This window comes from Dendrobates tinctorius, unplaced genomic scaffold, assembly GCF_039654945.1.
Source record: "Dendrobates tinctorius isolate UK_male_01 unplaced genomic scaffold, ASM3965494v1 ptg000011l, whole genome shotgun sequence".
Lineage (NCBI taxonomy): Eukaryota > Metazoa > Chordata > Amphibia > Anura > Dendrobatidae > Dendrobates > Dendrobates tinctorius.
Window position 1 is genome coordinate 124,559,087 of NW_027361679.1, and position 27,379 is coordinate 124,586,465.

The window sequence follows — 27,379 nt, forward strand, 5'->3', positions numbered from 1 at the left end:
ATGGTGCATCTAATAGATGTGCCTTTTCTGGGCAGCTGCAGGCTGCTATTTTTTAGGCTGAGGAGGTCAATATCAATGGCCCCTTACCAGACTGAGAATACAAGCTCTCAGCCCTCTCCTTTAGATAGGCTGGTTGTCAAACATGGGGGAGACCACATGCCATTTTTTTTTTATTATTTAAAGAATTTATTTAAAAGAAACAGTGTGGGGACCCCTCTATTCCTGATAACCAGCATTGCTAATGCTGACAACTGAGGGTTGCAGCCCCCAGCTGTCAGTTTTGCCTGGCTGGTTGTCAAAAACACAAGGAGACTCACTCTGTTTTTAATTTATTTATTTTTTTATAGCGCAGGTGGGAGAATACTCCCATCAGCCACTCCTGTTCGCACTGTTATCGGCTGACTATAACTCATCATTCTCTCTGCTCGCAATGATCGCTGGCAGAGCAGGGGAGAATGATGAGAGCAGTCTTTAACACCCAGCGCTGGGGAACAAAGCTAACTGTACCACTGCTTCTCAGGCGCCGGTAAGTGTCACACAAATGACATCACCATTGTCGCAAGGCATCCTTGGGAACGGAAGATGCTGGCAGAGTTGCTGAGAGGCGGGACGACTCCGGGGGCCGACAGGAGGTAAGTATATCTCTATTTTTTTATTATTTTTAACGTTCTATCTTTTACTATTGATGCTGCATAGGCAGTATCTCAATAGTAAAAAGCTGGTCACACTTGTCAAGCACTATGCTTGACAAGTGTGACCAACGTGTCAATCACTTTTCCAAGCGATGCTTCAAATCGCTTGGAAAAGCGCAAGCGTTCTGCAAGCTAAAAACGCTTGCAAAACACTTGTGTTTTGCGGGAAAACGCATGCGAATTCCGCATGCGTTTTACCCGCAGTAGGGAGTTGCGGAAATGCTGTGGACATTTCCACAGCATTTCTGCAACGTGGGCACTTAGCCTAAGAGGCCCTCAGCTGTCATGGTAACCCATCGGTGCCCCAAGATCGCATTGTGGGCGGCCAATAGGAGCCAATGCGGTGCAGTAGCAGAAGTTAAATAATTAGCAGCGATTAGAGCTCATCTTTCGCCACAGCTGTTAGATAAAGATGCTGGCTATTTAATATTTGACATCAGCCATTTGGCATCAAGCTCAGAACATCAGCTGGCTCAAGACACCCTGATACACTTAATGCCAACTTCTCTACTAAGAATGGGACCAGTAATTTGCCATTCTTGCATGGTCATGAATATTAGTCTAAGATACTAAAAAAAATATGATTTGTGATTTCTTAGATTTCATGCCACCAATTCCTATATAACATGAGTTCACATGACAAAGAAATGTGAAATGAGACAAGATAGTCACATAAAACATGACCTTTAAAAGGTATGAATTGAAGAACCAGTAGTAAGGATATAAATACATACCTTTCTCATATGTCTTCAGATTCTCTTTTAGGAGTTTGCAAAGCTGATAATCATTTAAATGGAAAAACCGTAATTGTTCTCTCAAGGTTTTATGTTCTAGTACTGCTGGTAAAAGCATTCCTAAACTGTCCATGGAAATTGGCAGTCCAAGGCCAAGTGCTAAAGTGGGATTCAAATCGGTTTGTTGTATTATCTCAGGTTCTTCAAAAGTACCTAACAAAGAAGCCATACAAAGAAGATAAGCTTTAATAATATGCCAATTTAACCACTTAACAAACGCCAATATGCGTTAAAATGTTGACCGCTAAGGCCTGTTTCACACTTCAGTCTTTTGCAATCAGTCACAATATGTCAAAGTCTGCAAAAGACGGATCCTGTGCATAATGCAAAAAACTGATGCACTGGATCTGTTTTTATGTTTTATTATATTCCTCTTCCATAGAGTATTACGTGTCCTGGGGTACATTTTGCTTGTATGTAAAACTCAAAAAAAGCATTGTAAAATTAATCTTGATTGAATTAATCATCCATACAATATTCCGTGCTCTGTAGTACATTTCATTGGTTTTTAAAACTACAACAAAGAAGTGAGATATTTTTCTGGATTGCATTATTCATCCATACAGTTTTACGTGCTTTTTGTTACATTTTGGTGTTATATAACACTCCAAAAAAATTAAAACATTTTTAATTATTCAATTACTGATCCAAACAGTATTACGTGCGTTATGTTACATTTTAGTGCCAAATAAAATTTTTAAAAAACTTGAATAAATGTTTATGGATTCAGTGACTCATCCATACACAGTAATATGATTCTTGGTACATTTCTCTGGTATATTAAACTGTAAAAACAACTTCCACAACTTTTTATGGATTCATTGAATAATCCATACACTGTAACATGGTTATTGCTACATTTTGCTGTCATATTAAACTCTAAAAAAAAAATCTTCCAAAACATTTTTTTTGGATTCAATGATTCATTTATACAGTTTAACGTGCTTTCTGTAAAGTTACGGTGGGTTAAAACTGCTTGGCTTTGTACAGTTCATAAAATATATTTGTTCCAAAATGGACTATTGTCATATATACTGTAGAACCTGCTTTGTATGAAATTTCATTTGCTTGAAATAAAAACCAAAATTGGCATACTGCAGGTGTACACATTCTTAATATTTTAATGAGGCTGACCAGTTGTTGCCTTCAAGAGTGTATATTTGACCCTGCTTGTACTTTTTGGTAGGCTTTGCACTGTGCAGAATTTTGCTCACAGTATTTGAATGAGGTTCTACAGTTCGTGGCTTCAAGGTTGCATAGATGACCCTGCTTCTAATTTTTAGCAGGATTTACACTGTGCAAAACTATTGTTATTGGAGGGGTACCACAACTATATTTTGAACTATATTTTGCTGACAACAATTGAATGAGGCTGGTGCCTTCAAGGTTGTATGGATGATCCTGCTTGTAATTTTTGGAAGGCTTGGCATTTATTGCATTATCATTATGAGTCTAGTCTGAGGACTTCCTTTATGTCTAATACAGGGTGTATCTGAGTCCTTCTTGCATCACATTTTGGGCAGTTTTTGATTTCTTCATAAATTACACAGAAATTTCCTATTTTTTTCCAGAAATTTCAATTCTATTTTACTTAAATAATTATTTTTTTACATTTATTTTTAAGTTTTGACTTTTATAAAAGTCATTTTACAAGAAATAATGTTTCTTAACATTTTTTCCTGTAAACTCCAAGTTCTTATTGATTTGGAATGTTTTATTGTCACTCCTTAAAGTGAAGTAAAATTGTGACACCATTGTTCTCAGCAGCAATCTGCGAGTCCGAGCTGCTTACAAGGGTCTTCACCATGCTGTTCTCCTTCCATTCTACACTTTTTCCATCTATTTCAATATTTTCACTGCTGACAGACCTTTTTGTAGGGTCTGCCAAAAAAAAGCTTGGATTTCCCATTGACTCCCATACTTGTTCTTCAAACCAGGATCCGAGCATTAGGAATTGCTCGGTTCGATTACCAAGCATCCGAGCATTTTATTTTAGTACTCACTCATCTCTAGCAGTAACCAATGTTTGTAGAAATGCACAGGGGTATTATTTTAGGAGTAAACCAACTTTGCTAGTTGCCAGTCATTTCCTATATGAATGAAGCAGCAGTAATTATTATTCCACAGTGAACCATGTGGAGATCTCTGTTGTTCCTAAACCTATCAATCTAGGACTATATTCATGAATGATGTTTTAGAACTATAGTTGTTATTAATCACAACTGTCAGGTTCTAAATAATGTAACCAGCAGGGAACCAAATTCCTGAGTATATATTCAATATATGGATGATGGTGTCATTTTAGGTCTTTGGTGTGGCACGGGTTATTGAATGTTGATACTCACAATTGAGACCTTCGTATTCATCCAATATATATCCTATTATTCTGTTTTAAATGAAATTACTCCAACTGGATTAGACAGTGAATTATTAATTATATTTTTGGAGATATCTATAGGTAGTCAGTGAATTGCCATTACAACCCTATCATACAATACTGAGTGCATCATACTGTTTATAGAAAACTGTGGGGGCCATCAAACAGTGCAGGAGGCATTATTTTAGGGGCGGACATACCATTAGTGCACCCTGTGCAGCCGCAAAGGGGACCAAAAGGTAAGGGTGGTCCATTTCAACCTTTAAAGGAGGTGCTATTTTTGATTTTTAGGAGCTCTTGGGCTGCAAAGGGCCCTTATATTGTTCTTGTACAGGGGCCCTTTTCTGTCTGTGTCCACCAGTGTATTATTTTGTGTACAGAGGCGCTATGGGACCATAATAGTGTATACAGGGGTGCTATGGAGACATCATATTATGTATAAGAGGACATTATACTGATAATTGGGGGCTTTGTGGGCAATATACAGTGTTAGTAGTAGTGTAGTTAGCGGTCATACAGTGTGGGGAGCATCATACTGTGTACAGAGGATCTGAGGGCCATGATAGTGCAGATAGGGAAGCAGTGGGGGCATCATGCTGTGTATAAGGGTGTTTCTGGCTGTATATAAGAGACTATGTGGGTCTCATGCTGTATATAGGGGGGCTATGTGGGGCTCAAACTATACAAAGGGTGGGTTATGTGGGGCACATGCTGTATATAAAGGCAATCTGCCTTGGGGTTATCCTTGACACTGATCTCTCTTTCAAACCACATACAGTATACAAGCCTTTTCCACTTCCTGCTGACTTCAACTCAAAAGTCTTTCCCAAATCCGTACATTCCTTAACCAAGAATCTGCAAAAACCCTAGTCCATGCCCTCATCATCTCCCGCCTTGACTACTGCAACCTCCTGCTCTGTGGTCTCCCCTCTAACACTCTCGCACCCCTCCAATCTATTCTAAACTCTGCTGCCCGACCAATCCACCTGTCCCCCCACCATTCTCCGGGCCTCTCCCCGCTGTCATTCCCTGCACTGGCTCCCCATTACCCAAAGACTCCAGTTCAAAACCCTAACCATGACATACAAAGCCATCCACAACATGTGTCCTCCATACATCTTTGACCTCGTCTCCTGTACTTACCTGCATGTAACCTCCAATCCTCACAATATCTCCTTCTCTACTCCCCTCTTATCTCCTCTTCCCACGATCGCATACAAGATTTCTCCCGCGTATCCCCCTACTCTGGAACTCTCTACCACAACATATCAGACTCTTGCCTACCATCGAAACCTTCAAAAACAACTGAAAACCTACCTCTTCCAACAAGCCTACAATCTGCAGTAACCACCAATCGACCAAACCACTGCACAACCAGCTCTACCCTCGCCTACTGTATTCACACCCATCCCTTGTAGATTGTGAGCCCTCGCGGGCAGGGTCATCTCTCCTCCTGTACCCGTTGTGATTTGTACTGTTTAGGAACACTGTACTTGTTTTTATTATGTATACCCCTCCTTACATGTAAAGTGCCATGGAATAAATGACGCTATAATAATAAATATTAATAATTCTGTATATAAGACCCTATGTGGGGTTCATGATGTATATAGGGGGCTATGAGGGGCTCATGCTGTATATAAGAGGCTATGTGGGGCTCATACTGTGTATAGGGGATATTTAGGGCTCATGCTGTATATATGAGGCTCTTGTGGGGCTCATATTGTATATAAGAGGCTATGTGGTGCTCATTTTGTACATAAGGTGGGCTATGTTAGGCAAATGCTGTATATAAAAGTCTATGTGGGGCACATGCTCTATATAAGAGGATATGTGGGGACTCATGCTGTATAAGGGAGGTTACATGGGGCACATGCTGTATATCAGAGGCTACATGGGGCACATGCTGTAAACCAGAGGCTAAATGGGGCAAATGATGCAAACCAGAGGCTACATGGGGCACATGCTGTAAACAAGAGGCTACATGGGGCACATGCTGTAAACAAGAGGCTACATGGGGTGCATGCTGTATATCAGAGGCTACATGGGGTGCATGCTGTATATCAGAGGCTACATGGGGCACATGGTTTATATCAGAGGTTACATGGGGTGTATCAGAGGCTACATGGGGCACATGCTGTATATCAGAGGCTACATGGGGAACCTGCTATATATAAGAGGAAAAGCTAGATGAGGGCTCATACCGTATACAGGAGACAATGTGGGGGCTCATACTGTATAAAATGTAGAAGGCTATGAGTGGGCGATTACGGTTTCTAGGGGGCTGTGCGTGGGCGCTTATGGTATGTAGGAGGCTGTGTGTGGGCTCTTACAGTATTTAGGGGACTGCATGTGGGATCACACAGTATATAGATGGCTCTATACAGGCTCATACGGAAGATACGGAATGTCAGCTACTTAATTCTGCTCAATATTAATTCATACAATTAATATAAAATATTTATAATTACTATGTTAGTATTAATATTGAGCAATCTTAATTTTGTCATATTGGTTCAGCCTCCACAACAGTCACGGTCTTTCATGTAGCCCTCTTGGGACAATTAATTACCCAACCCTGCCCTAGATGATGTCACCCCTGAAGAAGGCAAACGCTGAAATGCGTCTCAGGCTGGGCGCATCCTCCCTGAAGTCTCTGCTGTCATTCATACAGGTACACATTTATCTGACCTAGCCATCTATTACTATATAACACCTACATGAACAATGTGAGTTATTCCATATGCATCTATATACTTTAACACCTTGTCATTCTATCACGTACATCAACATGTGCTTATATCACTTTACATGGGTCAATATAATAGCATTGCTACATGCACACCCATTTTCCAATGGCCATTTTTTATACTAGTAAACCGGCCATCATTGAGCGATGCCTCGTTTTTTTTCCATTTCCACTTAGTTCATTACCAGTATACTCTCACATGAGCACATGTGTTGTTATCATATTTGCACTGTGCCAAGTTTATCAGTGGATTTATGTATTCAGTTACTTCTTTGGACACACAATTTTTATAGTTTTTAGATTATTCACATTAGTATTTGGATATGCACCCGCTGTCATCTTGTTGTATTACTCCTGCACATCTATTGTTTGGTTAATAAAGTTTGGGTATTCAATAACACCATCTATATTTGTCCATTACTTTGTTTGTTTTTTTTCTTGTAGTCTCTGCAGAATGAAAAGCACAATAAACAGACTGGTTAAAAAATAAAATAACATACACTTATATCGCCAATCTCCTGTCTCTGCCCGGTCCTCCGCTGGCTCGCTTACTCCCTTTCTCCCACCTGAATTACCTATTCGCAACCTCCTTACTAACAGCCCAGCACCTTGTAATTCAAGTGGCACAAACCCGAGAACACCAGAATTGGCCGGTCCTACGTTCTCTGCACAGATGAGAGCATGTTCACACTGAGCAAGTGACAGATGTGATAGTCTGGAGACGCCGTGGTGAACGTTATGCAGTCTCCACCATCATCTGGTAGGAGGACGGGCACTATGTGATAGCCAACGGCTCCTGACTGCTATTAGGTACCAGGATGAAATTCTTAGAGCCATTGTCAGACCTTACCGCGCTGCATTGGACCCTGGGCTACTCCTAGTGCAGGACATTACTCAACCTCATGTGACCAGACTGTGTACGCAGTTACTGGATGATGAAGGTATTGATGAGTCCATGATCCCCAGACCCAGTGCAACTTGTACAGCCACACAGGGGACCAAGTGGTTAGGGGGCCACTACCACCTCCTAAACAGGCCCAGACCTGAATCCAATTGGGAACATCTAAAACATTATGTATCAATGCATCTAATGCCAGAGTCTGGGAGGCTGTGGTTGGTGTTGCTCAAAAAGCTGATTGCAACAGACTCCATGGATGAGCGGCTTAAGTCTATTAATGAACAAAAGGGCGGCTATAGTGGGCACTGATATATATTTTTGAAATGTCAGAAATGTATTTTTTAACTTTTTGAGTTCCTTGATTATTATTCTCACTGTAAGAGGAAAATAAACAAATGAGATGAGAAAATGTATGTTTTTCATTTAGTTGCATAATAAATCTGCACAATAATAGTTACTCAGTACTTCTGCGCACAGAGATATTTTCCTAAGAAAAAACTTCATTTTTAATTTCCTAAATATTCAGGTTTCAGATATATTAACATTTTGAATCAACCAGCAGCACAGTAGTTGTTCCATGATAAAATTAATCAAAAATACAAATTGTGCACACATGGTAAATATGTACATGTATACATCCGCAAAAGTTTGGTTCAGCATTCTTTAAATTTCATATCTATTATCTATCTATCTGTCTATCTCTATCATCTCTCTCATGGTGACATCACAATAAAGCCGATGTCACAAGTGATGTCATGACATCATCACATTCCATATTCCATTGTTGCGGCCAAAGGGAAATCACTGCCTTACAGACTCCCAAGGGTGAGGCAACCCCTTTTGTTTTTCGTGACAAACGAAGCAAAAATTCATTCTAAAATGGATAAAAAGAGAAGAGCCCAAAGAGATTGGGTTCTGAGAGAGAAGAGAGGAATAAATGAAGAGCAGGTACCATTGTTCACTTTAGGGCGAAAAGACTCTATATTACCAGACATTGACACTGACGCCTCAGAAATGGCGTCCAAACGACAAATTCTTGAGAAAATGAGAAAGACCAAAAGACATGAGATCCTTACAGAGAAAAGGAATATGAAGACCCTCATGGAGTCTCACTCTGCAGCCTCTGCTGAGCTTCAGAGGGCCATTCTTAGCGCCTTGAAAAAAATCGGAAATCTGGTCCCTGAAATACAGAAGAGGAACAAAGAAGACATCCTTAATAAGCGGAGAAACATCAGCGCAGAGTTAGAGGACACTGACACCTCAGAAATGGCGTCCAAACGACAAATTCTGGAGAAAATGAGAAAGACCAAAAGACATGAGATCCTTACAGAGAAAAGGAATATGAAGACCCTCATGGAGTCTCACTCTGCAGCCTCTGCTGAGCTTCAGAGGGCCATTCTTAGGGCCTTGAAAAAACTCGGAGATCTGGTTCCTGAAATACGGAAGAGGAACAAAGAAGACATCCTCAATAAGCGGAGAAACATCAGCGCAGAGTTAGAGCTGGAAGAGGTTCTCCAAGAAACCCTGAGACATGTCACATTCTCTAGATCTGAAAGTCTGGAGACACCAAACCTACAAAGAGCGGCAGCCCAGAGGAGGATCAGGAACAGCACAGACTGGGCTGTCCAATGTACAGGACGTCTCATCTACGCCAAACCCATTATAAATGGGAATGGTGCATTACGGAGGTCCAGGACACCAGCTGAAAACATTTCCATCCCAAAGAACAAACAGCTGAGTGACTCTCCACCAAACACCTCATTGGATAAAGAGGAACCAGGTAAGATGGAAACTGCCCTGTATAATAAGACTGGGGTGAGGGGAATTATACTCCTAATATTATGTACCGTCCACAGTTATTGAAAGTGCAGAAAAACTGTCCTTGTTGTCCATAGCAACCAATCACAATGCGCTTTCATTGTTCTATAGAATGTTAAGAAATAGAATCTGTGCTGTGATTCTTTGCTATCGGCAACAGGAACTTTTTGCTAATGGACAGTTTTGATAAATGGGAGCTCAAATATTAGACATTTCCTGCTCATTTACATAATGCTGTATAAAATTGTAGTATTTCTTCTGGAGCTATATTTGTTAACCCCTTCTTGAACTTGTAACGGTCTGTTTTTTTTCTTACGCCTTATAAAACCAATAACTATTTATTTTTAGTTTTCCTGCCAAAGTAGCCGTATGTGCACTCCTTTTTTTAGTGGACCGAGCTGTACTTTTGAACATTATTTATTTTACTATTCAATGTTCTGGAAAATAGGGAAAAAGATTCAATGTGTGGGGAAAAAAGTGATTCTTCTATTGTTTTTGTTTTAACTGTGTTCACTGAGTGGTAAAAATGACCTCACAAAATATTTCTCCACGTCAGTGTCAACTGTGATAATGCTGAATATACATAGGGGTTTTCCTTTTACTTGGTGGTGAAAGAAAGTTTGAATTTAAAAAAAATTGGTTTGTGTCCCCACATTTTGAGACATTGTATCTTTTTGATTTTGATAGCTTGATGGAGCTGTGTGAGGACTTATTTTTGCGTGTCGAGTTGTAGCTTTTATTGAAACCTTTCCTGGGTAGACCAGACATTGTGATATCTCTTCATTACAATTGTTTAGGTGGATACGGCACTCTCAAAAAATGAATTTTCATCTGTTTTCTCATTTCAGAGTTTACGGTTTGCGTTAATAATAATAAATATTATATTTTTGTGTATCGGACCAATATAGATGTGGTGATACTAGAGATGCAAATTATTATTATCATTATTATTGCTATTATTATTAATGGGAAAGTTAAGTTTTAACATTTATTTTCTATTTTGTTTTGTAACAATTTTTTCAGTTACCGTATTTTTCGGATTGTAAGACGCACTTTTGTTTCCCCCAAATTGTGGGGGAAATAGGGGTGCGTCTTACAATCGTATCGTGCAAAAAACTGGGGTAGAAAACTTACTTTTGCGGTGGCGGTTGCAGTGGCGGCTGCGGTAGCAATGGCGGTGGCGGTAGCGATGGCGGCGGCGGCTGCTGAGCAGCCTGGTACAAGGCAGGGTCTCCGGTGGGGCAATGCAGCAGGCCTGGAGCTCGGGATATCGATGCGGTTAACTGGCGGTACGCGGGTGGCATAGTGCAGGGCGGCGACATGACACTTCCGGGAACAGGCTGTGAGTTTCCGGTTTCCGATGGAGTACCGGTATCACAGCCTGTGTCTGCAGGACTACAAGAAAATGGCCGCCGAACCGGCACATGCGCAGATGGAGCTCTGTCACTGCAGCAACAGGAGGCTCCGCTGCACACGGAGACCTAAAGCAGAGGAGGGAGAGAAGCATGTTTCTCCTCCTCCTTGCTTGCAGTGATGGATATTGATTGGTGGAGGGAACTGTTGCTGAGCTGCCTCCACCAATCAGGTATCTATCCCTGCAAAATGTATAGTAGCAATTTCTTTTACCACAGTGCACACATTATTCCGAGATCCTTGGGAGAGGTGAGGCAGTGCACATATTGAAGGGAAGTAAAACCCCTCATCATCCTTCAGAATACCGTATACTCTAATCAATGGATGTATTCTGATGGATGATGGGTGTTGTAGCCATATTTGGGTGTAAATAGGGATAGTGCCCAAAGTGTTTATTGCAACTGTGACTACCACCTCCCTCATCTTTCAGAATACACCCATGTATACAGTACATAGGTGTATTCCTATTGATGAGGGGGGTGGTAGTCACAATATATGGTACTACACACCACACACTGTACTGTGATTCACAGATCCCTATAACAGTGCGTCATCCACAGATCCCCATAACAGTGCGTCATCCACAGATCCCATAACAGTGTGTCATCCACAAATCCCCATAACAGTGCGTTATCCACAGATCCCCATAACAATGCGTCATCCACAGATCCCCATAACAGTGCGTCATCCTCAGATCCCCATAACAGTGTGTCATCCACAGATTCCCATAACAGTGCGTCATCCACAGATCCCCATAACAATGCGTCATCCACAGATCCCCATAACAGTGCGTCATCCACAGATCCCCATAACAGTGCGTTATCCACAGATCCCCATAACAGTACGGTATCCACAGATCCCCATAACAGTGCGTCATCCACAGATCCCCATAACAGTGCGTCACCACAGATCCCCATAACACTGCGTCATCCATAGATCCCCATAACAGTGCGTCACCACAGATCTCCCATAACAGTGTGTCTCCACAGATCTCCCATAACAGTGCATCACAGATCCCTCATAGGAGTGCATCGCCACAGATCCCCATAACAGTGTGTCACCACAGATCCCCATAACAGTGCGTCATCCATAGATCCCCATAACAGTGCGTCACCACAGATCTCCCATAACAGTGTGTCTCCACAGATCTCCCATAACAGTGCATCACAGATCCCTCATAGGAGTGCATCGCCACAGATCCCCATAACAGTGTGTCACCACAGATCCCCATAACACTGCGTCATCCATAGATCCCCATAACAGTGCGTCACCACAGATCTCCCATAACAGTGTGTCTCCACAGATCTCCCATAACAGTGCATCACAGATCCCTCATAGGAGTGCATCGCCACAGATCCCCATAACAGTGTGTCACCACAGATCCCCATAACAGTGCGTCAACCACAGATCCCCATAACAGTGTGTCACCACAGATCCCCATAACAGTGTGTCACCACAGATCCCCATAACAGTGCGTCATCCACAGATCCCCATAACACTGCGTCATCCACAGATACCCATAACACTGCGTCATCCACAGATCACCCATAGCAGTGCATCACCACAGATTCCCCCATAGCAGTGCGTCACCACAGATCCCCCATAGTAGTGCATCACCACAGATCCCCATAACTGCGTCACCACAGATCACCCATAGCAGTGCATCACCACAAGGTTTTTGCACATTATTTGACTCAAAATATTTTTTTTCTCATTTTCCTCCTCTAAAACCTAGGTGCGTCTTATAATCAGGTGCGTCTTATAAAACGAAAAATACGGACTTCTTTTCTTTAATCTCCTTAGGGGACTTGAACCTGTGATTTTCTGATCGCTTGTACTATATACTGTGATAGAACTATATATAGCTAAATTAATGTTCTCATATGAAATTAAGCCAGGCTGGTCTTCACAGGAGAAGGAAAGTGAAAGACAGGGGCTTTCTGCTGGCCCAGGTAGTCATTTCAAACAATTGTCCCCCTGCGATTATGTGCTGCAATTGCGTGGGCACAAATTGGAAGTCATTTAGTTTAAATACCTTTGTCAGCATTGAAATTGTTAAACAGCAGTAATCGGAGAACGCTCTGGTGGCTGCAGTTATAGGCAGGTAGCAGCTTTGTAATACAGCAGGAATTGGTACGATGCATGCTCAGCTCCTGAGCCCGCTCCATACATTTACTACACAACCTGACAAACATTTCCATTATGAATTCACTAAGGGGCTAATAAATATTGTGTCATCTCAGCAGATGGAATGGATAAGACACCCCACAACACAACAGACATGTCGGCACAAGGCCTTGTAGATGCCAGTGTACAGATTTCTCCACAAAGAGGACTTGTGCACACAGACCAACCTATGGACCTTTACAGTCTCGAGTTCTTGAAAGATCTTGGAAAAGGAGGCTATGGAAAAGTAAGTGTCAATTTATATTTGTCCGTGTTCCTCAATGTATCCTGCACAGATACACAGGAGGGATGGACTTATTCATTACAGGATGTTCATATGTGATGATACTTGGGATAAACTAGTGACATGTTACAGAGTAATAGCTGGGAGTTTGGTTTGATCTGTTGTGATTTTTCTCCAGGTCAGCTTGGCATCAGATCCGGTCAATGAAGGACTGCTGGCCATTAAGATCATGGACAAGAGATCTTGTGAGGACATAATCTCTACAGAGGTAGAAGTCATGAGATTGGCTGCCGGGTGCCCCTACCTAATGTCTATGCGGGCGTTTATGGAGACACCTACGGAGTATGCAATAGCCATGGACTATATGGCCGGAGGAGACCTGAATCACCACATGAAAGATTCAATGATGTTTAACACAAACACAACAAGGTAAACGTCTTATACTGACTCTTAGTAATCTGCTTCCCGCACATTGTAGTCCTGGAGCAATGGAGAATGACAAGAGCAAATAATGAGGTGAAAAGGACACATGTGTGATCTCCTCATGTTCTCCGTATGATTGTGTATGTAACCACTGATCCATCTTTTACTTTCTACTCCACAGACTCTTTGCAGCAGAGATGGTGTGCGGACTCCAATTCCTGCATGAACACGGCGTCATACATAGGTAATCATTTCACTTCCATCTCTCTGTTGTCTCCTTACATATCTATTGTAGAAAGTTATTTTCATGAATAATCCTCACAATCATTGTCTGCTCCTTCTCCCTGCAGTGACCTGAAGCCAGAGAACATCCTCCTCCAAGACACTGGACACATCAAAATCTCAGACTTTGGCTTATCAGCCGTGAATGTGTCTGAGGGTGACATAGTGAGGTACATTGTTGGCACTCAAGGTTTCATGGCGCCTGAGGTAAGGAACATCTCTGTGTGATTGGTACCGATAGCAGGATTGAGGGATAAACTGATCCCAATGTATTCTGCTCACATCTAATCACAGACCGGTCCTCATAGTATTTGTGTAATTCTCCTTCCCGGTATATTCAGCTTCCCTCCAATCTCATGTTCCCACAGATAATGGATGAAGAAGGATATAACCATCTGGCAGACTCCTTTTCCTTCGGAGTCATCCTATACATGATGAGCGTAGGGGACTGGCCATTTTACAGCACAGGCTCACTGGACGAATACCACCAGTCTCTGCGTGAGCACATCCCTTATTTTCCACCAGGGATGTGCACTAATACCATTGACATCATAAAAAGGGTGAGTAGTATCAGATGGATAAACATGAAGGTGGATTACAAGAATATATAGAAGATGTGGACAGTCCACGTTCATTGTGTAATAACTTATTAGTAATAATACATAATCTAATGACTAATGGTGTCTTTTCATTTTTTAGCTTCTCTGCAAAACTCCATCTGCCCGATTGGCCATAACGTCATCCATCAGGTCCCACCCGTTCTTCCACTCCATAGACTGGAGCGATGTGGAGTGCGGCAGATCCGACCCACCATTCCCATATTACTTTGTAAGTATAACACATACGGACATCCATAATGTTATCACTACCCAGTAAGGCACTTACCCACTATACCCCTTATTGTTATATCCCCCAGTGCACTGTATATACTGAATGTGAGGAGCTGATTTTCAGACGTGTATATTTCTCTTCTTACAGCAGGACTATTAGGCTGATAACAATCAGCCCAATTCCAGTAACATCCAGGAATGAAGATTTACACTAATCGGATGAGACGACAAAACTGGACTTTCTCATTTACCGGACTGTGACAAACCTACCGAGCTTCCACCACATAACATCCACGTAGATTTGAGCACTAAACATCCAGGGATTTATTCCGATCGCCATATTTGGGGTGAGGAAGGAATTTTTTTCCCTTGATATGAGGATAATCCATCAACGAGTCCTCAGGGTTATTTTTCGCCTTCCTCTGGAGCAACATAGCAAGTAATTAAAGGCTGAAATTGAAGGACTTCTTTCAGCAATACTTGCTATGTCACCATCTGGACAACTCATCTACAATGTGGGGGTAAGGAGAAGACTACCAAATATGGACAGAAGGCAGCGGCTGCTCCTTCACCTACCGGATATTACAGAAAGAAGGAAGCGGCTGCTCCTTCTCCTACTTGGCTATGTACAGACAGAAGGAAGCGGCTGCTCCTTCACCTACAAGGCCATGGACAGACGGGAGGAAGCGGCTGCTCCTTCACCTTCCTGCCCATGGTCAGACAGAAGGCCATATGGTTGATCGCGATGCTGTAGGAATCCAGGAAAACTCCAACTACACAGAGCACATGTCACACATTCCTGCTCTTCTCCTCTCTGTCATGTGTGATCCAGACTTGGATGTCCAAAATCAGCACAAGTGCAAACCAAGGCCCGAGAAGCGGAATCATCATCATCATCTGCTCCTTTATACAGAAAGTCACTATCTACACGCTTTCTTTTTCATATTTGCATAATATTAACAACTTTTATGCACAAATATATATATATAAAACATCTATGTTGCTTTTGGTTAGATTCTTCTCATATACAGACCTGCTTTTTGGTATCTTTAGTAATATGATCAGGGTCAGGACAAGGTATTTTGAAGCCTTAGGCAGATGGAAGCCAATGGCGTCCCCCCAAGCAAAGTAATGGGTCAGAAACTATGGTAATAGGACCCCTAACGCAGCACCTCCACAATGGTCAGATGACAAGCTTTGACGACCACTTCCACTAAAATTGTTAGGCTTAGGTCTGTTTCACACTTGAGTGTTTTGCAATCAGTTACAATACATCAAAGTGTGCAAAAGACGATCGGATCTTGTGCATATTGCAAAAAAACTGATGCCCTGGATCTGTTTTTATGATGGATCCGTTGTAGCAGCCTTGCGGTAGGAATTAAAGGAACAGAATTCTGGAGAGAGGGAGAGAGAGAGATTTTATGTGCCAGAATGGATTTTGGGGTCAAATTACAGGAAGAGACATGATTCCGGGCATGCTCAGTTGAAAAATAAGGATTCCAGTGACGGATCCGTTTTTTCTCGAACAGCGACGGATCCTGCGCCCATAGGCTCCCACTATAGCCAATGGCGGATGGCGCAGGATCCGTCGCTGTCCGACTTTTCAACGTTGACAAAAAACGTTTCTATGTCCGTTGTATCCAGCCGACGGACACAGAATTTCCGACGGATCCGTCAAAAGACGGATGAAATGTGTGTAATGTCACGTCTGACTGGATACACCGCCTCCAGCAGGGCGAATTTAAGCAGAGTTAAGGGAAACACCGGGGAAACCATTACAATGGAGGGCCCTGCAATAGGGAACGGGGACGTGGAGACCTCCTGCACTCCCCTGAGTCAGTGTCCCTACACTCCTGACGATCCCTAGGCAGGTTCTGCACCTGGCGACAAGCTGGATACCTCAAATCTCTAGCTCGCCTTGCACCTATCCCTTTCTAGCGAATTGGACGGTGCAGAAACTAATCCCACCACTGCACTAATACACACACAAGGAAAGTAACAAACAGGGAAAAACACCACTTAGCTTAGCTCTGTTACTATTGCTCCCAGCAACAGAGTACGACACCAAAGTTCAGCTTCACCGCTGAAGTTCGACACCTGGATTCAGATTCCGCCTGAAGCAATTACACCAGAGCTCCCCTGAGCTTCAAGAAACTACTCTCTGTCGTTCCTTCCTTCACCAGACTTGGTTGGAAATGAGCAATATCACCAACAGTGAGTGAGACCACCTGCAACTCCTTTATAGGTAGGAGCCAGGGAATCACACCTGCTTCATAATCACATGCAATAACACCAGTGGCCACCGGGGGCAACTGAACCAAAGTAACCAGAGTGCAATGACCCTAATGGCCACCGGGGGCACAACTAGAACTAAAACAACCACAGAGTAATGACCCTAATGGCCACCGGGGGCAAAACTAACTTTAAGCAAACAGCTTAAAGGAAAAAAATAAAGGTTACTTTTGCAAAATCTGTCATAATCCAACCTGGATCATTACAACGTGTGGCCATCCGTCACTAATTCAAGTCTATGAGAAAAAAACAGATCCAGCATGAAAAACCGCTGGATCCGTTTTTTTCAAAAAACGACGGATTGTGACTGATGGCAAAAGACTGAAGTGTGAAACAGGCCTTAACAGGAAGCACAATTTCAAAGTTTTATGTAGAACCAATCATTGCTTAACTATAATGGGGGCTGTTTGGTTTCAATGAATGTCATGCTGAAAGGGTATTGACTGTATTACATGTATTGTGTCATGCATTATATTTATAATATAAACGGAGATGTGTCCTTCTGACTGAAAACTTGACGACTGCGCAGTGTGGAGTCGGGAGCAGCGCATGTGCCTACTGCACTGCAGCACCATTTTATTGAAGAGTGCCTTTGATAAAATGACGCCGTAGGGCGGCCGACGCCAGCCCCTACTTCAGCTGAATGTGTGTAATCGGGGGCACATCTAGCTGAAGTGTATTGCAGCTCAGGAACGTGCCGGACTGTCCTCCGCAATATTTGCTGCTGGCAAATCTGAGATCAACAGCTGACGTCAGCGTGCACGTGACTGGGTGCATAGCAGCGATGTCATGGGCCTCCGTTGCTTGGACGCTGATGCCAGGAACGGGCTTCAGATGACAACGCGTTGAGGGGAAAAATAAGTAGGAGTGTTTATTATTTGTTTCTTGTATGTTTTGAACAACAGCAGTGCAGGCAGTGTGGGGGGAACATATGTAGAAATCAAGGGTACGCGGTATGCAGTGATGAGCAGGAGGCAGAGCAAGAGTTAAAGGGTTTATTACAGGGGTTGCTCCATGCACGGAGAGAAAAAGTTATGAGGGGGAGTAAACTGAGTAATCTATAAGGTTAAGAATGAATGTTTATGAAACGGGAAAACTTATCAGTCTGATGGTTTCCGGGCAGGGGAAGCATGAAATCCTACGGTGGCACCGCAAGTAACGCGTGAAGTCTCTGACCTGATCCTGAAGAAAGTTGATGTATTGTCTCCTGACAGAAGCGCATATCCTGGCTCTTCTAGGCGAGGTCCTACGTTCCCAGAGCGACGAACGTGGTGTGACGTAGTCTGTGGCACCGCCGAAGTGTCACTCAATTCAGTGGCGGAGGCGGGGGGGTGAAGCAACCCGGCTCTGTATCATTTACCAGGTTAGAATTAGGCCGCGCGCCCGCGGCAGTCAGCGGAGCGCTGCGGAACTGATTCACAGTCTCCGAAGTCAACGGACACACACGAATAAGTTGCTCATAGAGTGTGTGTGTAGGGGTGGGGAGCTGCAGCACGGGCCTGAATTATCGCATAGCTCCACGGAGAGGGAATCAACCTTCTCCTGCTGCGCGCTGTCTTCCCGCCAAGTGTCCTGCTTTCCCGAGCACCATCTCTCTTATCTCTGTCACGCCTCCTACAGTTGGGTGCAAAGGTCTATCCAGGTCAGAAAGCTTTCCCCCCAGCAACAATGGTGACAGCCCCAATAGTTCCTTAACTGACGAGAGAGAGGTACCAACGGCCCTGTCCATCTTCCTACACTCCCCTTCTCCTTTTGCTCGCCATTCCACGGGTGAGTGTTCTTGTAAAATGCATTGGAAGTCTAATTTTTCCTGGACAGTTTGCTGCTAAATAAATTGGTCCTGATTGTATCGATAGGTGGGTATTCCAGCTATAGTTCATTAAGAGCGCCGTAAGTCAGAAGGAGTAGTAGAGACGCCTTGAGTGGTCGAGTCAGGTTGCATAGGTGAGGGCAGTGACGCGTCCATTTCCACTGGAGCAGAATCCTAGGGAACTTCAGGTACTTGTCCCTTGGCCATTCAGGACTTTCTTCCTCTTCACAATCTACTACTACTGGTGGATGTACTTCAGGAGCATCTTGCACCTCTTCCACTTGATCAGGATCCTTTGACAGACAGAGCCGAAGCATATTCTGGTGAACTATACGAGTGGCTGAGTTCTCTTCTCCTTAAGGCTGAATTCCGTAAATGGGCCCTTCAAAGTTGATTCGCCGTTTTACCCGATATGGTTATTTCTCCCACCGCTTCTCCAGTTTGTCTCAAGGACGTTTTTCTCGTACTAGTACACGGTCCCCAGCTTGGAGATCTGTCCCTCGCAGCGGAGTTCTTTCTGCATGTTCCAATTCCTGAAACCTGATCTGCACCAGGCAATGTAAAGTCTGTAAATGATGACTATGTTCTCGAACCCAGGTGGACACCCCCGTCTGTGGATAGTCCTCCTCTGGATCCAGTTCCAGCTCGGTGATCTCTTTCCCTGACCGACCAAATAGCCAGGTACAAGGAGTGTAACCGGTGGTTCTATGCGTGCGGTTGTTGCACACCCATACTAACTCAGCTATGAACTTGGGCCATCGGGCCTTCCGGTCTTCTTCCAGTGTTTTCAGCATTTGGATTAGGGTGCGGTTGAACCGTTCACAGGCTACATTTCCTTGAGGATGATACGGCGTTGTGCAAGACTTCTCGATCTGGTACAGCTGATGCAATTCTTCCATCACTCTCCCCAGAAAACAGAACCCCCGGGTCAGAATGAATTTGCTTCGGGCAGCCATACACTTAAATGAAGTTCTTATAGATGACATGCGCGGCGGATTCAGCAGTGTTGGGGTCACTGCAGCAAACTTCGTGAAGTGGTCCGTCATTACCAGACAGACAATGCTCGTACCCTTGATGAGTCGGCCCAATAGTCAGGTAGTCTATCATTAACACCTCCAGAGGGGCAGAAGTCACAATGGTTTGTGTTGGAGCTCTCTGTTCTAGTGGTTTTGCCAACTCGCAACTCCTGCATAGCTTACAGGTGTCTTCCACTACAGCCTTCAGTCGAGGATCATAAACTAATCGCTGTAACTACTGAAAGGTTTTCTCTTGGCTGAAGTGTTCTCCTCTTTCATGTACCTTTGTGGCCAGCTTTGATAACAGTGTCTCCGGAATTACCACCCGCCAGGTGACACCCAGTTCTCGTTGTAGTTGGATCTTCCGATACAGCAGTCCATTTCTCATGTGGAGTCTTTCCCATTGTGGAAGAATCCGCAGAGCCTCTGGAGACAGGGCATTTCTCTCTCCTTCACTGGGAAGTTGCTTAGACATCACCCATTGTCTTAGTTGGGCAAGTTCCCCATCTTTCTGCTGTGACCAAACCCACTCATTACGGGATCGTCCTAAGACACTCTCCGGGGCCAGCACTTGCATCTGTTCCTGCGTTGCTACCACCGTCCTGGCAGATTCTCGGAACTTGGGAATCTCCTCGTCTTCTAATTCCTCATCTCTATTCAACTCAGGTTTCCCATGTTTCACCCTGGATAAGGCGTCAGCATGAGTATTCTCAGCCCCTCTTTTGTAGGCGATTTTGTATCGAAACTTTGCCATTCTAGCCACCCATCTTTGCTCCAGAGTTCCTAGCTTCGCATTTTCCAAATGAGCCAAAGGGTTATTATCAGTACACACCAGTTCTTCAGACCCAGATGGGTATTTCTTGAACTTCTCCGTCATAGCCCACACCAACGCCAGCAGCTCTAGCTTGAAGGAACTGTAATTGTTGGGATTTCATTCGGAATCATGAAGGGAGCGACTCGCATAAGCAATCACCTTCTATCTCCCGTCCTGTATCTGCAACAACACTGCCCCAAGGCCATGCAAGCTTCCATCGGTGTGGAGAATGAACAATTAGAGAAGTCCGCATAAGCCAACACAGGTGCTTCCGTCAACACCTTCTTCAGATCTTGAAATGCCTTTCCCTGCCGTTCTTCCCATGGTATGGTCCGGTTCTTGGCTCCTGAGGTTACTCCCTTTAAAAGTTCTAGCAGAGGGTTCACTATGCAAGTAAAATTCTTCACAAAACGCCAGTAATACCCGGTCAACCCCAAGAACGCTCGAACATCCTTCACTGTCGTCAGGGTAAGCCAATCCTGCACTGCAGCATTTTTCTCCAGGATGGCTTCACCCCTTCAGCAGAAACTACGTGACCCAGATACTCGATTTGAGTATGAAACAGATGACATTTCTGAGGCTTTTAGATCGTGTGTCTGAAAACAACTCCACACCTGTTCCAGTCTTTCTAAATGGTCCTCAAACGTAGCAGCATAAATTATGATGTCGTCCAAATAGATGAGCGTGGCTTCAAAGTTTAAATCACATAAACACCTCTCTATCAACCGTTGAAACGTATCAGGGGGCGTTGGCCAAACCGAACGGCATCCGGTTGAATTCATACAGTCCCATAGGAAGTATTAAAGCCGTCTTTGCCTGGTCCTGCTCCGACATCGGTACTTGCCAGTAGCCGCTGGCTAGATTCAACGATGAAAAGAATTTGGCATTTCCTAGTGCACACAAGGATTCTTCAATCCTGGGTAACAGGTAGGAATCTCGCACGGTGCAGGCATTGAGGTTACAATAGTCTACACAAAATCACAGTGTGCCATCCTTCTTCTGCACTAGCCCACGGACTTTGACTCTCCCTTATGATGCCTTTCTGCAGCATCTGAGTTAGCATATCTTTCACCTCTTGATATAGTTGTGGCGGAACTTGCCGATACCGCTCTCTTATGAGTGCGGCATTCCCAATCGGTATCTTGTGTGTGATTGCCGTAGAGCAGCCGAATTCATCCTCATGGCGGGGGAGCACATCCTGATATCACCCCAGTAGAGATTCCACCTGCTGGATCTGTAGCGGAGTAAGGTCTGTCAGCTCAGCCTGCATCTGCTCCAATATACAATGCCCTTCCCTGATATGCTGGGGTTCCGATGTCAGAGACATATCCACGGCCATTGTCCAAGGGTGTCCCTGCTTCACCGTCAACTGCACAGCCTGAGGTAGTGTCACTTCTTCTGGCATGCCCATAATTCGAGCCACTCCACTTCTGGGAGATAGCGCTATGTTATCTTCTCCTAAATTGACAGTGTACTGGGACTGTCCTGTCACGCACAATGGCTAGCGTTCGCGCCACAGGGAGCCCTGGAGATAGTTGTTCCGTAGTAGCTGGTTCGATCTGGATCTCAACTCTTTCTAGAGGGGTACAAGCCCGTACAGGCAGGGTAAGCATGGTCTGTCCTGGTGGCAAAACAAGCTTAGCAGAGGTGGGGACAATCACTTTTCCCAACGTTCCTCCATCACTGGAGGTCCCCTGAGCTTGAGCCATGCGGATTAGCTGTTGGAACACTCTCCTTTGGGGAGTGTGGGGGCTCCACTGCTTCAGGGTGACGTCTGAGGGATCACTGATAAGAATACTCCTGAACTCCTTCAGCACGTTCATCCCCAGGGTGACGGCATGTCCGTTACCTGCTTCTCCAATGGTCAACACCACTCCTTTCCGACCCAGATCTTGGTCACAGATGGTTATTTACATCCAGACCACTCCTGCGACCGGAATGGGCAAGAGATGGCAGCTCTCAACTTTATCACTGGGCCCCGCTCAGGCAGCATTGCTTCAGGAAAGTGTCGCCGAAAGTAAGTTTCAGGCATTGTAGTCACCTGCGAGCCATTATCTACCAGACAACGTACTGCTCGACCGTCCAATTCGGCCCAAAACGAGAGTGCATGTAGAGACTAGATTTGTGGGACTTCTGTTACTCCTTTGTGACTGTTCAGGCAACTGGGTGGCGTTCCCCGAGCTCGGAGCCCTCTAGTTTAACGGGTGAAGTTGAAGGGGCCTACTCCGTCGTGGGCACTCCGGAGCCATATGTCCAATTTCTCCACAATTATAACAGGTGAGGGGTATCTCTCGACGGAACATCCATGTTTCATGCCAGGGTTCGGGGTCATCTCTACCCCCTGGCAGATTCAAGGTACCTCTTGACTTCTTCTTTACATCAGCCAACTCTCCTCGAATATCCTGGATTTCTTTCCGCAATTCCTCCACCTATTGTGGTTCGGTGATCATGTTTACAGATACCTCTCCGCTTTGGACCTTCCCTACCGGGACTGTCACCCCCTGATCCTGCTCTCGTGTGCGTGCTTCGCTTCCTATCTCAGAAAAGGTCATGCGAGGATTTATCCGCAAGCGCCCCCGCAAAGCCTATTTCGTCAGCACGTCATGCAAGCCTGTCACCAATTGATCTCGCAGCAATACGTCAGTAGGCCCTACGTCTATGCTTTCCTTTCTAATGATAGCAGTATGGATCTCCTGAAGAGCGTTCATGTACTGAGTCACCATCTCCCCCTCCCTTTGCATACAGCTAAATAGAAGCATTCTTAACTCCCCTACGTCCGTGGGGTCCCCATGGGTCTCCTCCAAAATTTGTACCACCTTGTTATAGGTGCCTCGCTCTCTGGGGGGGGTTGTAACATAAATGAATCTCTGGCTTCTCCATCTAAAGCCATCATGGCCATCTCGGCTTCTAATGCAGGGGTCATGGGGTGCATCTTCATCATCTCCTGAAAGAAGTGGCGTATCCTGGCTCTCCTAGTTGAGGTCTTGCGTTCCCAGAGTGACGAACGTGGTGTGATGCATGTGACGCCGCCGGAGTGTCACTCAGTTCAGTGGCGGAGGCTGGGGTGAAGCAACCCGGCCCTTTACGATTTACCCGATCAGAATTAGGCCACGCGCCGACGGCAGTAAGTGGAGCGGTGCGGGATGGATTCTCAGTCACCGGAGTCAACAGACACACACAAATAAGTTGCTCACAGTCAGTGTGTGTATAGGCTGGGGAGCTGCAGCGCAGGCCTGAATTATTGCATAGCTCCACGAAGCGGAAATCAACCTTCTCCTGCTGCGTGCTGTCTTCTCGCCAAGTGTCCTGCTTTCCTGCGCACTGTCTCTTTTTTGTCTGTCACACCCCCTTCAGTTTGGTGGAAAGGTCTGTCCGGGTCAGAAAGCTTTCCCCCCGGCAACAATGGTGACAGCCCCAATAGTTCCGGAACCGACGCAAGAGAGGTACCACCGGCCCGGTCCATCTTCTTGCACAAATACCAGGATAGGGAGCGTATACCAGGATAGGGAGCATATACCAGGATGGTGGAACATATACTAGGATGGGGGAGCATATACCAGGATGCAGGGACATAAACCAGGATGCAGGGACATAAACCAGGATGAGGGAGCAAATACTAGGATGGGGGACTTGTACCAGGATGTGAGGTCATATACCATGATGAGAGGGCATGTATTCAGATGGTGGAGCATGTAATAGGATGGTGTAGAATGTACTAGAATGGTGGAGCATGTACTAGGATGGGAGACATACAGTTGTGGCCAAAAGTATTGACACCCCTGCAATTCTGTCTGATAATACTCAGTTTCATCCTGAAAATGATTGCAAACATAAATTCTTTGGTATTATTATCTTCATTTAATTTGTCTTAAATGAAAAAACACAAAAAGAATTGTCCTAAAGCCAAATTGGATATAATTCCACACCAAACATAAAAAAGAGGGTGGACAAAAGTATTGGCACTGTTCGAAAAATCATGTGATGCTTCTCTAATTTGTGTAATTAACAGCACCTGTAACTTACCTGTGGCACCTAACAGGTGTTGGCAATAACTAAATCACACTTGCAGCCAGTTGACATGGATTAAAGTTGACTCAACCTCTGTCCTGTGTCCTTGTGTGTACCACATTGAGCATGGAGAAAAGAAAGACGACCAAAGAGCTGTCTGAGGACTTGAGAAACCAAATTGTGAGGAAGCATGAGCAAGGCTACAAGTCCATCTCCAAAGACCTGAATGTTCTTGTGTCTACCGTACGCAGTGTCATCAAGAAGTTTAAAGCCCATGGCACTGTGGCTAACCTCCCTAGATGTGGATGGAAAAGAAAAATTGACAAGAGATTTCAACGCAAGATTGTGCGGATGTTGGATAAAGAACCTCGACTAGCATCCAAACAAGTTCAAGCTACCCTGCAGTCCAAGGGTACAACAGTGTCAACCCATACTATCCGTCGGCGTCTGAATGAAAAGGGACTGTATGGTAGGAGACCCAGGAAGACCACACTTCTTACCCCGAGACATAAAAAACTCAGGTTGGAGTTTGCCAAAACTTACCTGAAAAAGCCTAAAACGTTTTGGAAGAATGTTCTGTGGTCAGATGAGACAAAAGTAGAGCTTTTTGAGCAAAGGCATCAACATAGAGTTTACAGGAGAAAAAAAAGAGTAATTCAAAGAAAAGAACACGGTCCCTACAGTCAAACAAGGCGGAGGTTCCCTGATGTTTTGGGGTTGCTTTGCTGCCTCTGGCACTGGACAGCTTGACATTATGAAGTCTGAAGACTACCAACAAATGTTGCAGCATAATGTAGGGCCCAGTGTGAGAAAGCTAGGTCTCCCTCAGAGGTCATGGGTCTTCCAGCAGGACAATGACCCAAAACACACTTCAAAAAGCACTAGAAAATGGTTTGAGAGAAAGCACTGGAGACTTCTAAGGTGGCCAGCAATGAGTCCAGACCTGAATCCCATAGAACACCTGTGGAGAGATCTAAAAATGGCAGTTTGGAGAAGGCACCCTTCAAATATCAGGGACCTGGAGCAGTTTGCCAAAGAAGAATGGTCTAAAATTCCAGCAGAGCATTGTAAGAAACTCATTGATGGTTACCGGAAGCAGTTGGTCGCAGTTATTTTGGCTAAAGGTAGTGCAACCAAGTATTAGGCTGAGGGTGCCAATACTTTTGTCTGGCCCATTTTTGGAGTTTTGTGTGAAATGATCAATGTTTTGCTTTTTGCTTCATTCTATTTTGTGTTTTTTCATTTAAGACAAATTAAATGAAGATAATAATACCAAAGAATTTGTGATTGCAATCATTTTCAGGAAGAAACTGAGTATTATCTGACAGAATTGCAGGGGTGTCAATACTTTTGACCACAACTGTATATCAGGATAGGAGAGACATATACCAGGATGGTAGAGCAAATACCAGGATATGGGAGCATATAACGTGGGGGAGCATATTCTTTCATATCTGCAGTTTGACATCCCTGATCCTGTCTGTAGCTGCACCTTGTTGCCCCTGCCTGCTGTGCTGCCCCTGTCTACTCTCTTCTCTCTGTATGAGTTTTTTTTTTCCTTAAAGTAAAACCTCAGTATGCTGGTTACATTAAACAACCAAAGAAAATGAAAACACGCCTGTTGCAGAAAACAAAGAAATGACAGGTGGAGACTCTGAAGAAATGGACAGTGAGGGTCGGTAGTAATCCTACCCCTATACTGGCAGGTAGATAAACGAGTACACCCTCAGGACAGCGGGCCGGCATCTTTGATGAAGAGTAAAGGTACTGTCACACTATGACGCGGTCAGGATCACTGGTACATCGCTAAGTGGTCGCTAGTGAGCTGCCACACAGGCAGATCTCACTAGCGACATCGCTGGGGACGGGGGTCGCTACTTACCTGTCACACCAGGCGATCCTGCGTCCTCCCGCCCGGCTCCACGCGTCGCTCGTCTCTCCACAGGAAGCGCCGCAGGAAGCTGACGACGAGAAACGGTCCAGGACGTTCTCGCGCGATCAGCGATAACCAGCGGGGGAGCGGGTCGTAGGTAAGTATCAGACACAGCGATATCGCTAGCAATATCGCTATAACGTCACTAGTTATAGCGATATTGCTAGCGATATCTCTTAGTGTGACATGCCCTTAAGGAGCAGATGTACAGACAGAGCAGGAAGCAATAGAGTAGTATGGACTACTGATCAAGAGATGACTGGTACTACAGCATTGTACTACACGGTGAGATTGCATGAGCCAAGTGAAAGGCGAGGGTGGCCCAGCTGGAGGAGGAGAAGCGGCCGGAAGGATTGCGAGCCATGGAGGTTCCAGCGCAGACCCTAGTCAAGGCCTCTGCAAAAGCCCAAGATTTGCAGCTGGGCTCAAGAAGGAGGATTCATCGGAGGTCCCAGAACACAATCCAAAACAGATGCAGCGTTCTGGGAGCAGGCAGAGGGGCTGTCAGCTCTGATAGCCCCTCTGCCTTTGAATCAGAGACCCCGCGGCGTGACATGAGGTCCCGATCGCTGCCATGGAGACCAGATGTCATGACGACATCTGGGTCTCCAGGCGCATCAGGAAGTCTGTCAGGGCAGTGCACAGAAGCTGCAGCGCTGACAGCTTCTATAGCATGTAGATCTGCATGCTATAGAAACAAACAGCCTGCAGAAAAGTGTAAAACTAAGACTGAAATAAAAAATTTTTTTTAAATAATTGTAAAAATATTGTGAGGTAGCGCTGTCATCTAAGTAGGGGATCACTCGCTTGCAGCCACAAA